Consider the following 16,574-nt stretch of genomic DNA (forward strand, 5'->3'; position numbering starts at 1 on the left):
TTGCTTCCAGGTGAGATTGATAGGGGCCTTGCCAATATTTGCCTTTCCCTTCACTATGGAGGAGGTTTGCCAGCTGGACTCCTGTCTGTAACTCTCACCTAACCAGCTGTCTTGGGTAGGAGAATTTGGGCAGGTGGTTGCTGTTCCTTGGTGATGGGACACAGCTAGATCTGACTAAAACCCAACAGGGCTCAGGTGAGGAAAGTCAGGCTTGTTATGAAACACCTGGGTTAAATTGTTGGCCCGGTGGCCTCAGCTGGCATTGTGCTTGTAGAAGTTATTCATGATAGCTCTGAGACTAAAAGTTGAGCAGGATGAAGGGGAGTTTATATTCCCCCTCAAGGCTGACAAGAACTTGACTTCCCTCAGTAAATTTAAATACCATAAAATGAAAGGGATTAAAATATTCACAGGGTTTGTCTGCAGAGATCTTCAGCTTCTCTGGGGATAAGAATAAGTATATTCTTCCCCATATGGGCTAACTATCATCTCCTAATTTTAATAATTTTCCTACTTAAATCAGAGATGTGTGAGGTAAATTGGAAAAATCCCTTTTATTGATTTGCACTGCTGTTTCTGAGTAAGTGCTAATACACCATCATGTTCTTGTGTAAAGGCTTATTTGGGGGTTGTTAGATGTACAAAGCAATTATACAGTGCTCTTGTGTCCCTTTAGTACTTCTTCATTTGTAAGTAAATGTTTTTGGACTTAACCTAGTGAAGGGAATACATTTGCAGCAGAGTTTGCTATGCTGCATTTTATTTTACTAGTATGAAGCATTTTATACTTAAATATTACTTAGTATGACATAAACAATACTCCTCCATTAGGATAATTATGCCCTATTTGTTTCTCTGATTCTGTTAATTTCTCTAATGTAAGGTAATTAAAAGTAAGCTCTGTAGTAATTTTTAATTTGTGAAAACTACTTCAGACATGGTAATACCAGTGGAAATAATTTGAATTCTACCTGACCAATAATAATTATAATAGCAAAGCTATTGTTAGGTAATGCTGTTGTGTTCAACCCTTAGTGATGCCTAAACCACAAAATTACAATACAAGGAAAAGCCCATTTTAAAGTAGAAAAAATCTGGCTTGAAACATCACCTTTATACTTCTTAGGTGGTATAGGCAAGTTATTTTAGTCTGTGATTTTATGGCCATGAGCATACCCATTCAACAATTGATGGGTAACAAGCAATCTGTTGTTTACTACCTGTTTTTTGCTAGAACCAAATAGCCAAAACCCTCAAAAGTCCAAGAAAAATCCCACTATCCCTCAGTGCCAGAGAAAATACTGCAGTGCTTTAATACCATCAGTAAACTTTCAGAGTTTGCATAAGACATTACAGAAGTTTATATGTCAGGGTTTTTTTTTTATTTAAATCTTTCTGCTACTTTTCAGCACTGCAATTCAGAGAGCTTGGGGGCTTCCTTGCTGCTCTTCCTTTATTTTGGCTCCATTTGTTTTGTCCCTGTCAAGAAATGATTTTGCCACATGCGATGAGTGAACTAATTCTGATTGAAATTAGCAAATGAACAACGTATTTGTCAGATGACTCTCTTCAGAGGAATTTGCAGCTCTGAGGCAGTGATATGCCTCATCCCACAACATCATTGGTAGTGTTAATCTGGCAAAGGGAAGATCCAACTGCCTGGACTGTATCCTTTTAAAGCCTGTCTTCAGCTGAGGCAGATAAAATATAAACTCTGTAGTTTATTTCATGTTTGGTTTCTCAGTATCAGAATTCAGGTTATATATCTTAAAGTAGTAAAAATTGCTTAGGATGTTCATATGTGGAGGACCTTGTATGTTTTGTGGCTCCTTAACTGTAAAACTGGCTTGAGATTTCATTGAATTTCATAAAAATTCATAAAAACTTTCACTCAATATGTACATTTATCTACCTATCTTCATATATATTTAATGTATATGTATATATACATGCACACAAATATGCATTTGTAATAGCTATTTCTGGGGTATCCTAAAAGTATAAATTGCATATGAACAGAAAAAAAGGGTTTTTCTTGCATCTGTGGGAGCCTGAAATAATAACTTTGAATACCACAGACAAAATCCTTAGGCTTATGTTTTCCCATGCTACAGAATTAGTCATTTTCCCAAATAAGTTACAATCTTGACATTCCTGTTGAAGACAGCATTTTGCTGCAGCTGCACGCCTTCCTCCTTTCTGTTTTTTATGGGCTTTTTTTTTTTTTTCTTTTTTGTCTTTCTATGTCTTGAGCTGCTGCAAGTCATATTTCTCTGACTGCATTACAGAATGTAAATAATTTGTTGCATACTGTTTGTTCTGGGTCTCAGAGGTAAAGCCCCCTCTACAACCAGGTAACTCTGAGTACAGGATGTAATCGAAGCAACTTTTTGAGTTGTCATTTTTCCTGGGCAAGTTCTCAAAATTCATAATGTATTTGAGATGCTGCAAGAAACTTAGCCTGAAATAACATCTGTCATTTCTATAGCTGAAATCATGCAGTTGGGCAAATCTGAGAAGACTGAATTTTCAGATAGATGCTGAGTTCTGGTCTGAGCTGCTCATTATCAAGTTTCTTTTTGTTTTAAATTTCCTTAGACCATACTGCTGAAGAAGTTGGGGTGGGGAAAGCACCTTAAGCTGTGAAAGTGATTAATGTGTATCAGCAAAGGCAGGGGACGTGTCTGTGTGTGTGTAAAACATGCATGATGGAGAAACTATAACAGTAAAGTGCTGCTTTAGGCAATGAAGATGCTGCTCTCCATGAAGGGTTGGGCAGGTGCCTCAGATTGTGAATTTTGAATTTATTTTTTAATGTTGAAATCTATGTACCAACAATGGTATTGCCAATAAGCCCACAACCATTATAGCATTAAGAATAAACTGCAGCATTTCTGAAAAAAACCCCAGCGTCTTCCAAAACTAGAATTAGGGAAAATCTGCACCTAGGCACCAGCAGTGAGGCCATTATCTCCTCTGAATATTTTAGCAAGTGCTTAGCAAGCTTGCCTGTTCACTGAGGCTGAGAATTTCAGAATGGCAATTCTGAGACACTCAAATGCCCACAAGAGCTACTCTCAAGATGTTGAAGCATTTCGCTCTGTCACTGCTTGAAAAGTTAAATCTAGATACTTGATTCTGCAGATTTCTTGGGATTTGCATCAGCAGAGGGCTTTATATCTCAAAATGCTGGTATCAGTTTCTCCTTCCTTAATGCCCTTTGATTTTCCTCAAAAAGGGTATTAATCTATGTATACATATGTAGTAGCAGGACATCTCAAAAGTTTTCAGATGTGCTAAACCAGCTTCACTGAGCCAGGTTTATCACTTCTTGTTTGCCTTTCTAAGGTTTGGTCCATGTTAAAAACTAAACATAAGAATATTCTAGTGTCAAAAAATATTTTTACTTTCCCCAGTGGGGCTAGAAAGACAAAAACAGTATCATTAAAAATCATGCCTATGGGAGCAGGTTCAGTTGCCTCTACGTCGCTCAGGTTGTACATAAGGTTTTGTCTTACTTGGAAAAGATGGCAATTTCAATACAACAAGCTGAAGAATAATACAGGGCATCAGGATTGCTGATGAATGTGAAAAAAGGGTTGCTCAGTCTAGAATCTTTAAGATGATACTTGAAAGGGCTGTGAGGATGGTTGAGTTTGATGGATGATGATTCCAAGCATATGACAGTGGCTTGATAGCTGATGCAGCAGTTGGACTATGAAGGGACTAGAGAGTAAAACAGACCATGAAGAGTTTACAATTGTAGTGTAAACTTAGACTCGAGATCAAGAAAAAATATTATTGTCTCTTATACTCCGAGTTGTGGGAGAAAGATGATCTGATGCATCAGGAGAAAAGAGTGCAATAGAGAGACTAAAAGTATCTGTAAAATATATTTACAAAGTAAGATGGAAAAGGATTTGTGGTCAGTAGTAGTGTTCTGACATGTAGGGAAAGCTGCTAATCTAGAAGACATCCAGGCTATAGCAGCATTTAGAAAGGATCAGATTACAGACAGAAGTGAATGCCTGTGCAATTAGAAATGCAGGGACTCTTTAATATTTCCATTCATCCCTTCATTGTTTCCTGGACAAGCTACCAAAACAAAATAGAAAAATAATTAAATTACAATTGATTCAAATCTATACTGTTGAATCATTTAAAGATTATTTTCATAGGTGTTGTAGGCCAAAGTCTGGGTTACTTGTGTGGAAGCCTTAAAATTGACATACTATATATAAGAAGGTACAAGAATAGAAAGTTTCATTGTTCTGGTCATTACTGAGGAGAATATTGGGAGACACATGTGAGACTGTGACAGGTTCTTATTCTGATTCCATGTGAAGGACCTTAGATCTTGTTTTCCAGGAACTGTACGGTTGTGTTTGGGATCACTCCTAGGCAGCACTGAGCATGACCCTTTAAAGGTGTAAATGTAGGCTATGTATTGAATAGGTACATGTGTCTTCCCAGTCACATTAGCTTTGTTTCTAAAAACTGCTAGATACATCCTTTTCCTAATAACAGGTATTAATATACTGGTTTTGCTCATCAGGCTTTCTAATTTGAAAGCTTGGAGCTGATTCAAAGCTGCCCTATTTTAGTGCTGTGTATCTCTGATAGCATATTTTTCCCACCACCAGTGTTAATTTAGCCTGTCAGGGTTTGTGACACACTGCAAGACCGCACAGGTACTTGTCATGCCTGAAAACTTTATCCTGAGCACTGCAGGTGGGGGTGGAAGTGGCAACAAAGGTAATTACCACGTATCTTGATCTTCAGGCAATGGAGATTGTGGTTAGGAGTGATTTCCCTCGCGGGAGAAGGGGAGGTAGGAATCAGCAGTGCTGACTCTGTGCTCTCTGAATGGTTTTTGGCATGGTGAGGAGAGCTGCAGCACCACAGGACCTGCAATCTGCAAGAGGAAATACAGCCCCCAGCAACGAGGGGGGACACGCTGATGCTGCAGGGGAGGTGATGGGAGGGAGAGCCTATAAAGAAGGAGATTAAAAAATGGAAGTTTTAGAAGAGGTTATTTTATAACCTCTATTTTAGCCTTACAAAGAAAATTTTTATTTAAATGGCAGTTTCCAGTGCTATCTACTATTGCCTTTCCTAGCTCTGTGTCACAGCCCTGAGCTCCCAATCACCTCAAATGGTACTGTGGTTTGCCTGTTGATTGTTACTGCATAAAACGTCTCTTATTTGATCTTAGTCTGCATTCAGGAACCCCCATGTATGTACCCACATCTTAATATTTTTAGTTATAAGGAACTCTGGAGTTGAAACAAAAACACAGTTGTCAACAACAGGCTGAGAGGCCTTTGAAAAATTAGCTTTGAAGTCTTAAACTTCTTGCTATAGGGCTGACTACAGCTGCATTTCCTGCACTTCTTGATGATGGCAAGAACTGCAAGAATGTTTAAGTGAAATAAGGGGTTTCAAGTAATCTAATTGCTGCTTTGTATTGCTGAATTTTGAATTTATAGATGTTATGTTTGAGGTTATGCCCTTTTTTTTTGTGTATGAAGCTAGTAACTACCCAAACTTTAAATTTTAAATCAGCTTAAGATCTCTTAATTAATAGCTCCTAAAACTATTTTTTTCCCACAGGCTTAGAAAATAAATGAAAAATTATCAGGAAAATAATTTAAAAAGAATAAAAAGTCATGAACCAATGTAGTTAAAATGGCTATTTGCTTCTCTGTTTACCTTGATGCATTTGTCCTGTATGAGTCTTTAATGACTGTTTTATTAGAGGAAGTTTTCTAAGCTCCTGTGAATGTTATCGTAAGTGGAGGCCCCAGTGAGACTGCTGCTTAGTGAAAGCATATTTCCCTCCTCTCTCTGGTTTGCTTTAGTGATGATGAGTTTCTGGAGCTTTCAGAGCTCTTGCCAGAAAGATAAGGCTATCATGTCTTTGCTGTTGTTGTTCATTATAGTCACTGCTGCTTGGTGGTGTGCCAGGAATAGTTCAGGGATTAGCTGGAGCAGGGCCTGTGGGTACACCTGTGTATTATGATAATATTGTGAACAGAGTGGACTTGGATGTGTAATTCACAAGTACATTCAAGTGAAGTATGTGCAAATAAAATGTGCAAATCTCACCTGCAAATTATATGGAGATGTAGGTCTGAGAAGACTGAAAACCTCTGTTGCTAAGTGCTTAGAATTGCATAGTTGGAGAGCTGTGCCTGCCTCATTGTGAAGAGAGAGACAACCTCATCTTTTTGTTCCCTTTTCTCCTGCCCACCTGGCCCCTTGTACTGTCTTGTATACACTGTACCCTTCCTAGTTCTCCTCCTCTGCAGAGACTGTAGGGCAGTGTTTGCAGGAAGCCTCTTCTCTTTATGCCTGCCTGACTCCAGCTGACCTCTGTGTCTCCTCAGGGGCTAGCAATGAGACCTGAGCAGCAGCTGTGTGCTCTGACAACATCAAATCTCGCCCAAATCTAAGCTGAGCCTCCCAGAGCCCACATGGGCTCATGCTCAGCCTCCTGCGGCATCCAAGGCTATCAAAATTCAGCATTACAAACGGCTTATCTACATAAAGTATCTGGAAGTGAGGGCAAACAATACCAGTGAATGGCGTAGCGATGGCTTATTACCCTGATAAATTGGAAGGCTTGCAAGTAAAAAAGTCCTCGGGTAATTTTACAGGAGGGAACAAACATAAATAGCTGGAGCCTTCAATAACTGGAACTTCTGCCTCGGAGTTTCAATGGAATATTTCATCCACTTTCCCCTATACCTTACTCTACAAAACTAGAATCATGATTTATTAAGATGGTTGTCAGAGAGTGTAAAATAAGTAAATAAAATAATGTACTGCAGTTCCTTGTAGGCTTTTGGACCCCTAGGTCTTTATTCTGACTGAAAAATTGTGCTGTTCTTGAGGCTGCTTGTTTTAATGGATTTTTTGTTGTTGTTGTTGTGCAGGGCAGATAGGATACAATCACTTCAAAATGAACAAAAAAAGTCATAGATAATATTTTAGTGGAAGTTTAGCATTTCCAAAGCTTCAAACTTCAGGGAGCTGAAACTGCCTGTCCAACAGCCAAGCTCTTTTCCTCGGGGTCAGGCTTTTGTTCGCAAAGAAGATGAGTCAAACCCTGCTACAGAACTCTGAGCTCTAGGAATTCTGCTGTCGTGGACTTTTTTGCAGAGCTTTTTATTTCCCAGGCAAAAACTCATTTGCATTATGGTATTATTATGTGTTTTCCTTTGATCTCCTACTTTGGATTTCTAAGATTGAGTGCTATTTTTTTTACTTGCAAATTTGCATTGCCCCAGGATATGAGAGGTTTGTTTGAACTCATTTAATTGGCCAGTGAAGTGAAAAATGATTGTTTTCTGTATTGAAAATGAGCTCAAATAACCCCTTCACAGAGTCCTTATAACCTACTGTAACTTTCCATGCATTTTTACTGACTCAGATTTATCTTGTCTGGAAGGAGAATCTTCTAATCTTTCCCATGTTTGCAGCCATGATTTTTGGGTTTACAAGACATCATCATAAAAATATAGAAAAATCAAAAGATAATTAGCCATGCTTTCCAGTGTTCTTATTTCATTGAAAAAGATACAATTCCAATTAAATCAAAGGAAGATAATCTGAATAGATATGGTATGCCTAAGAATAAAATGGAGTTTGCTTTTTAAGCTTGCTTTCATGCTGGTTAATATTGTAATTCTGAAGAAGTTACCTTTTATTTACACTGAGGCTATATGTTATATGGTGCTTTTGGACAAGAAGAAAAAAAATCCCTTTTTTATTCTTTGAAATGCCTGAATGCCAGAATCTAACCTGTAGTGTATAAAACCTCCATGACTGATCTTAAAAAAGAGGATGCTTTATTAAGATATTTTTGTTAGCATTCATGACATCTTAAAATTGCTTGTTGATTTTTAGAATCTTAGGAGGAAACTAGAAATGTATAAATTAAACTTGACATTTTGTACTGAAATTATAAATACATTGAACTATGGACTCTTTCTTCTATCAACTTTATCAACACTTGTAGGTTCCCCTACATTCTGTTCTGTCTTGCCCCACTGCAAAACCCTTGCCTGTGGCATTTTGCTCTGTTCACAGTTGCCAAGCCCTGTAGCCAGAGGCTGCACATGTCCTTTGAGTCCTATTTAAGAGGATTTTGTCTCTGCCTTGCAGGTGGGAGGGCGTTATCTTGAGATTGAGGAAAAGATGGCAATTTGCTTGGCTGCCATGCTGTTCAGAATCATTAGCTTCAGCTTTTCTTTTTCTTCCCACTCTTTCTCCACTCTGAACTTAAACCATGTACCAGAAAGAAGCTTGGTTTTATTTATTTAGTTAGTTTTTTAAGTAATCTTCAGGTATAGCTGGTCTGTATGATCCTAACTGGTTTAACCAATGTACTCAGGGAAGGCTGAAAGCATAGATTTGCTGTTGGATCTTGTAGCAGTTCTTTAAATGGAGTTACTGCAGATTGTAATTGCTAAGTGAGAGGAGCCTTATAATGACAGAGGTGGCTATGTGCATTATGGCATGCCTGCTATCTTGTTTTTTTTTGTAACTGCTATGCCTTTGAGTTTGTGCTTTGTTGTTGAAAATAATAGTTAATCTTCCTTCTCTTCAGTGCAGTTGCTGAATTATAGTGGTTTTGTTCAGTGGGGTAAGAACTGTGATAATCTTTCACCATGTAGGCTTAAATTTCTGTAAGGCGTGTTGAATGAGCAAAATGGTGATGAACAAGTCTGAGGAAAAAACTTATTCTTAACTCCTGAAATATGTAGGGAACTTATGCTATTTCACCGTGTAGAGTAGAGCTAAATTAAGATGAGAAGGATGGCCAATGTTTATTATTCTAATTTTTGCCTTCTAAAACTTGTCAAAGTAATGCCTGCGTATGTGTTTGGTCAGCTGTAGGGCTCTTGGTGGTCTTGACTGTATTCTCCTAGCGAGGTGTGGCTGCAGCCTGGCTGCCCTGCCAAGGCACACATCAAAGAGATTATTTTTGAGGGGTTTGCAAAGCGCTCAGCAGAGCTTCTCTACAGCAGAATTAACTTGTCATGCTTGGGCTTTCTAAAGTGAAATTCCAGACTGAAACTGAGACTGTCACTTGCGTCTCATCACAGATAGTGCAAGAAAATAATTACAAAGGGAAAAGAGCAGACAGACTGCGTTCCAGGCATTTTATGCTGTCTGTCTCTATTTTAGGGTGAATGTGCACCACAGATAGAAGTATCCAGACAGGGAGGGATGTATGCAATACCCTGTCTCCTTTTAATTTTCTTTGGAAGAAAAAAATCCAGGCCTATAGATTCAAGTTATCAAATGACCATCTTTCATGTTCTGCTTCTCAGAGTTTATCGAAGAAGAAATAATCCAGAAAGCATGCACAAGGATTGTTGTGGGTTTGCTGGTTTTTTTTCTGCACATGATTTATATTTCAAACAATCTAAAATAAATGATTATGAAAGATATAAAGGAAGTTAGTCCTCAAGCTGTTCTAAGGATGGCCTCCTTGCAAATAGAGCCTGTAAGCTATCCTATATATCCAGAAACAGATTCAGCAAACTTTTTGCGTGCAATTCATGCAAAAAATGAAACTTCTTTCATTTTAATAAGAGATTTATGTACTGCTGCAAGCGTCTTTAACACCATAGGTAATATGTTTCAGTTAAATGTATCTGTTTGTGTTCTCACTTCCTTTGGTGTTCTGAATCTATTGAGTCTTAATCTGAACATATTATTTTAATTTTTTTCTCTTTTTATGTAGGTGCTGTATTTTTCCCCAGTGTACCACATAAAGTACTCTATTAAAATCTAGAGTTGGACATAAATAAGACATCAAATATGACTTAAAATTGATAAAAAAACAGGAAAGTACTGATTGCTTTCATATTTGCCCTTTGTTAAAGGGGAAAAAGGATAAAAGAGCTACCACAGGATACCAGTTCAATGCAAGCTCCTGGTGTGGACAGGCTACATTCACACCCTTGTGAGTTCTGGGATAGCTTCTCTTTGCAGGCAAACCCTCAGATCAGTTGGCAGGAATGATGTCTCGTCAATGTACATGTGCGTATCTTGATTAAGGGTACACGTTGTTGGAGCTGACAGGAATGTCAGGCTCTTTAGATTCCCAGAAATTTTCTAAGCCTGACAGATATGAGGCTGGTGTTGGCTGAATCCATTGAGATAATTTTTCACAAAGGATGAGTCATTCTTCTTCCTATACGAATTAGTACCTCTTCCAGCATCTGATTTTACCATTCCTCTGCGAGATGATTTTTTTCTTAAATGATTTACAATTCAGAGACAGAGCTGTATATATTATACTACCTAGCAAACACTTAAATGCAAGAGTGTGCCATACTTTTGAGACATACAGAGAATTTTTTCATTTAGAAAAATCCACTAAAGTCTTACTGAGTGTTACCAAGGACATATATTGAGATGCAAATACATCTGTTGGAAGAAAGTCTGTTATTTTTCTGGGCAGAGACAGAATAAATATCAAAGCATGACTAAACCTTGGAAAATGTTAAGTGTTCTGTAGCTGAGGGAAAGGGTGTTTGTCCTGATCCTTCTAATTGCTTCATTTAAGTTTTATCTTACCCAAACCTTAAAGAGCAGATCCAAATATTGTGTGATGCTAGGATTTTAGTAAATAAAGATATTTTTTTTCCCTTTCAATATAAAACTGGCATACTGATAAAACCCTGAGTGTAGAAACAATTTTATAAGGAAGTGATACTTTAAACATATATAACTAGCAGTAGCTGTCATCTTTATGCAGATACTAGTGTGTCAGTAAAATAGGTATTATTTAACTGTATCAATTGCATGTTAGGATGTAAACCCACTTTTCTTTCTCAGACTTGATTCAAGTAGTCATTTAGGTCAGATTTGCACTACAAAGTTTTGCTGGCATAGCTGTTGTTACTTTTACTGAATGGTCAATAGCCACTGATTTCCTTTAATCTTTTATTCATAATAATCCTTTCCTTTGTATACAGTTGTCAATGAAGTAGCCTTTCAAGTAAAAGACCCTGGAAGTCTGAGATCTACCTGCTGGAGTGGGAGTAGATACTAATGAGCTTGGTGAGACTTGTGCCTCATGAGAGATTGTCAGGGAAATTAAATGGACTGGGCATGAGGCTTTTCTAGGCACAGGCTGAGCATAATTACAGCCCTCAGACAGCACTGAGGAAATGCATTGGCTACTGCATCTTGGATTGAGAAGGAAAGAGATCTAAAAGATATCAAGCTCTCTGGTACTGATGATAATGGAGACGATTTCCATAATACTTGGGCAGTAATTGCTGAAATTGAGTGTTTTGGTAGGAACAATAGTTGTAAGCTAGAGTTGTGTAACTGTTCAGTTGTGTCAGTACTGGGTACAGTTTAATATTTACTAGTTCAGTGTAAATTTTCTGCCAACATTTATTTTGATTACAGGCATTAGAACGGGATGTTGCCCTGGCACAGAGAGAATCCTTCTGTATGTGTGTTTTTGTATCTCTTTTGCTGCATCTGGTCCTTAATTAAAGCAGCACAAAAATATGTGTGGACAAGCCAGATGAAAAATAAGTATAAATAAACATCAACAAAAAAAAGTAGTTTCATAATGCAACTTGATGTTCTTCCTGAGCCTACTTTCATTAACCTGATCCATGAGCAGCAAAGGGTTAAACAAGCAGAAAGTGGCACAACCCGACCATTTTAGTCTTTTCAGTCTTTCTACTTTGGTGAAACAAGAGAAACAATGGGCTCTGTTTTGTGCTTCTTTCAGTCTAGCCTCTAATCAAGGGTCTACATTTTCTTTTGCAATGGATAACATGAGGCTTAAGAGACTTCAGTTAAGAGGGACGTGCGCATTAATCCAGGGCTTTATCTCCTCTTAGGTTGTCAAATATACAGATCCTTAATAATACCTCCTCTTTAGCATCTCACTGATGTCTTGATCTGTTGCCAGCATGAAAATTCAAGCTGCAACTTGTCTCTTAGTGGTTAGATCTTATTTAGGATCTCTACATAGCTATGATTGCCCAGAATTGTTCAGGAAAGACAAATTCAAATTTGCTGTAGAGGAAAATGGGGTCCACATATTAAAAGTGCAGTATAACCTGTGCTGTTGCAAATAGATGGCAGTTGTCCAACACTCTTAATTTATCAACATCAGAAAGGTGAGATACTCAGTTTTTGGATGCTTTGGAGTTTGTAGGAATCATAGGTAATTGGAATTCAATTAGTTCCTTCCAATGTCTGATAACTTGTGGCTCTGATCCAAACAAGAGCTAGTCCTTAGACTAGTGCAATTTTTCTTTCTGTCTGGGCATGCTTAGTTCAATGTTGTGTGGTTGTGGTGCGTGGGGTTTTGTTATTGTTTGCTTTAAGATTTATCTGACACTAAACAGAAATGCTGCTCTGCAGATGAGCAGTCTCTGCTTTGTGCCAGACAGGAGGCAGCCCTACAGGTGCCTTAGCAGCAGCACCACAGCCCAGGCACGATGCAGAGCTTATGGAGTGACTTCTACCATTCTCCAGCTACCAGCAGAGAGGGAATTGGCAGGTAAAGAAGGTGTGGATGTAACCCATTCACTTTGGGCTGCTGGCTTTGCATGCCAATGCCCTCCACAGCCAGCCTGCTGCTCAGGTGCTGTGTTAGTGACACACAGAAGGCAGGTATTTGGGAGGTAGATGGACTTGTCCACTTGAACAGTGATGGCCCTTGCTAACCCTGTCCCTGTTGCTCAGTAATTTCTAAGGGTCATAACATATGAAACAATGAAAGTGCTACCCAAGGCATTCAACCTACACAGAGACACTATAATTTCCTCCGTTAGATGAAGGTTGAATTTTGGTGTGTTGGTGTCAAAGTAAGAGAGTTTCCAGGAAGAGAGTTATTGAGGTGATGTTCCCAGTAAGCCCAAACAGAACTGTTAGAGATGCTGAATGCACTGAAAGGCAAAAGAAAAAAAAAATATATAGAAAAGCTAAAAGGAGTTCAAGAAATGAGACAGAAAACTAGAGAGTTTGAAAAATGAATTAAAATATTCTTTCCCAGTCTCTTCTGGGATACCTCCAATGCTTTGTCAGGGGAGATAAAAAGTCTGTTGACCCTGCAATTTAGAGTGTCTGGGTGAATGTGGAAGCCAAATCACAGAGCTCTCTGTCTGTAAGAGCAAGACAGATTGATGAGGTGCTCAGTGACCTGGCTGTCATGGCCAAGAAAGTTGTCCAGGAAATGAAGGAGACATGGAAGCTGCTGGTCAGCTTGGAAAATGCTGAGATAAGATGCTGTAAGTAGTGCAGGAACTAAATAATTAGCTTGCAAACAAAGAAAATGATTTTGGACTGCCTTCTGCATAAGATGTGCTGAACATCCAAAGGGCTTAGGTAAGCAAGGGTGTAAAATAAGGGCAGACTGGGAAAATATCCTATGTGCAGAAGGCTGAGCCAAGAAATTGGATTGCCTCAGTTTAAATGACTTTATCTTTGAAGAGAGAACTCCTTGTGATGATTATTTTACTGTAATGGACGAAAAGAGGAATTTTGATAGGCAACTTAAGTGAGCCACCTCTGAGGATGCTGCAGAGTTTACCCGCAGGAAAAGAAATCTCATTATCCAAAGCTCAAACAAGCCTGTAATATGCACCTTAGAACTACTCATCCATCACTGTTGGCCAAGAGACAGTTGAGAACTAGAAAGAAAGAAAAAAGAAATTTTATTTGAACTGTTAAAGGTATGAAATGATATTTGTTCCTTACCTAGACAAAACCCTGTGAGGCATTCTAGAGTAAATTGGTAGCTTGCCAATTTCTTGTTCGTTGGAATTTAAAGCTAAAGATGAAAAGCCCCAGCGTAAGACAAAGCAAATTCTAGTGAGAATAAAAAAGCAGAGTGTTTTGTCTGTGTGAATACTGATGTGATATGGCCTTGCTCGAGAAGGTCTGAAAGTCAGTGTTCTCTGGTATCTGGGCTAGAAGGATATTTTATAAAACACTTGGAAATTCTGCCATAAGGAGTCAAAAATATTGTAACGCTACCTCAGGTGTTCTGTTGTTTAAATTCTTAATTGTGAGATTCTGATTTACAAACATTGGATTCTGAGTAGGTAAAAAAAGAGATTAAAATATCAACCATTCTAGTTCTTTCCTCAAGTCAGCAGAGAAATAAAAGGATGTGAATCTGTTACTGTTTCTATTGATGACATGCTCAACTGTCAACAGTGCTCCAGACTATAATCTCTTGCACAGTCTGCTCAACTGCTGAGAGTAGCAAAAAAATAGTGTAACTTTGCAAATAAAAAAAGCCCAGGCTAATTCAGGTGTTGATTATTGAAACATAGAGACTGAAGAATGTTGCAGAGTTGGCTGAGAGACAAAGCTTGAAACCTTGTCCAGGTTTCACCTGGTCTCTTACCAGGCAACTGAGATGTATGAATATGACTTCCCTATTAATCAGATTTTTAAAAAGACCTGATTAGCTTGGTTGCAGTGATGGGTCTAAGGTGACTGCAGGCTTTTGCACTGCACCTGATATTTAAAGCCTTTGATACAGCATAGAGCCCCAAGGAACTTAAGAACGTGGTAAGAAATTAGCTTGGAAAGAACCAGACGTATGCGCTTTCATTCCATAATTGTTCCGCTGAATGCATGCCAGCCCAGCAAAACACCTTCTCTAGAGTTCAGTTTCCATTTGGGAGCAGGCTAAAGACTGCTTTCAGTTCTCCAATGAGATGGTAGTGTTAGCTTGCACAGGGAAGTGCTGGAAGCTTGGTCTGTTCTGGTGATTTGGAGAAAGAAGGAAGCATGTGGGGGAGGAAGCTGGAAGGTGCTGCAGAGTGTGAGGACTCCCTGATTCATTGTGTGTAATGTCAACGCCGAGAGAGCCTTTGGGTACTTGAGATAATTCAGCAGCTAAAGCTGCCCATGCAAGCTCTGGGTTGATATCATTAGCACAGGCATTGTACACTGCTGACAGGGTGCCTGTCAGTGTCTGTGGTTTTAGGGCAAGCAGCAAGTAACATTTGATGAATTGTGACGCAATATGCATGTTTTATATGCTAACCTTTCCATTTCCAGAGGTCTTGCAAAAGGCCCAGTGAATCTAAGCAGAATGTACTTTGCTAACTGAGTTACTGGTGAGCTAGGATTGCAAAGCAGGGGAAGAAACTGCATTATGTGGGAGCGGGCACTTGGAAGCAATTGTGGACTTCATTCAAGATGAGTTCAAGTGCATGGACATCCTTCCTAAAAGCTAAATGGAAGAGACAGTCAGATCATGTTATTGAATAAGATGGCTAAAACCTCAAAAGTCTTTGCCTGGGATCCTCTGTCATGAATGCTGTTGTGGGAGGAATGGAAACTTAGTTAGAGATGAAGAAAGCAGACTCCAGGACAGGTGAGCTGCAGCTGTGGTTGTCCATAGTAGGTGAGGCAGAGAAGGTAACCAGAAAACAGAAAAAGTAAACAAGAAGTAGAGAAGAAATAACATCAATGCATATTTAATCACTGGGACACTAATCTCCTCCCCTTGTTTAAAATTGCTCTATTTTGTGCTTGTATTTGAAAAGTTTTGATAGGTTTGGTTTTTTTTAAATATATATAATGAAGTGGAACTAAGTTGGATATGTTTCTGAAGATGTCTGAGAAATCAGTATGTTTTGGTGATAACTAAATAACTGAAACAAATCCAACAGCTGAAGGTATGATTTGAGATCAAAATTAGGAGTACCCAGAAAAACTTTTATCATATTAAGTCAGCCACCCAGCAAAACATTTGTATTTTGTAAAAAAAAATATCAATAATTCAGAAAATATTTGTAAAAGTTTGTCCTCTTGTCAGAGGAAATGTTTACATAATATATTTTGTCAAGTATAACAGCATAAGTGCACAATGTTGCTTAGTATTTTGGGAATGATCTTTACTTCTGTAAGGTGCTGATTTGATTTAGCAGACACTACTTAGATGCCATTCTTGAACTGTCTTTATAAGTGTGTTTGAAACAAAATAAATATTCCTTTCCCATCTCATCAGTAACTTTCAGGCATGTAGACTGAATCTTAAATTGTGTGTCACTGCTGTGTCTTTGTTTACAAAGCAAGTATTTTAGCAGCATATATAGACCTTAGCTAAGGTCTTTCATTCCCTGAGGAATCTACATTTTTAGAGGTGTTAATATGGTGTGTCCTCATTTCCACATATTTTTTTGCACATATATTAGTGGAATAACAGCATGTATTATTTGGCAAGAGTTGAAAGACAAAATGAGGATTTACACTTTATTTTCCAGCTGAAGGAAAGGATGGAATTAAATAAATGCAGACAGGGCAAAATCTAGGAGCTCAAAAGGACAAAGACAGCCTTTTGCCATTCCACTGGGTTCACCCTCATGCTGTTTCTACCTTCCTGCCAGCTCTAACAGACTGTTCTGCCCTTAGCTGTGCATGTGGCTGCTAGCTGGAGCACATTGAAAGATTTTTGACCCTCACAAGCCCTCATCCACAGTGATCAGGCAAGTTGTGCTGACTTGCTGTTCCTTCCCTGTTACTTTTCCAGAAAAGTAATTTCTAATGTAACTTTTGCC

The 16,574-nt window shown here is 38.5% G+C and overlaps 1 long non-coding RNA gene across 2 annotated transcripts in view; it reads left to right on the top strand.

Moving 5' to 3' along the window:
• The first annotated feature begins 258 nt into the window (after nt 1-258).
• LOC147653102 (uncharacterized) overlaps nt 259-16,574 on the top strand; it is an 88,200-nt gene continuing 71,884 nt past the window's right edge. The window contains exons 1-3 of one of the 2 annotated variants that reach the window (XR_015286709.1): nt 259-534; nt 1,410-1,666; nt 2,164-7,989. This is a non-coding gene — a long non-coding RNA (uncharacterized LOC147653102). Of the gene's footprint in view, nt 535-1,409; nt 1,667-2,163; nt 7,990-16,574 lie in introns of those variants that run through there. The other variant, XR_015286710.1, reaches the window with a different exon arrangement.

This window comes from Cyanistes caeruleus, chromosome 5, assembly GCF_971803275.1.
Source record: "Cyanistes caeruleus chromosome 5, bCyaCae1.hap1.1, whole genome shotgun sequence".
In the NCBI taxonomy this organism is placed as follows: domain Eukaryota; kingdom Metazoa; phylum Chordata; class Aves; order Passeriformes; family Paridae; genus Cyanistes; species Cyanistes caeruleus.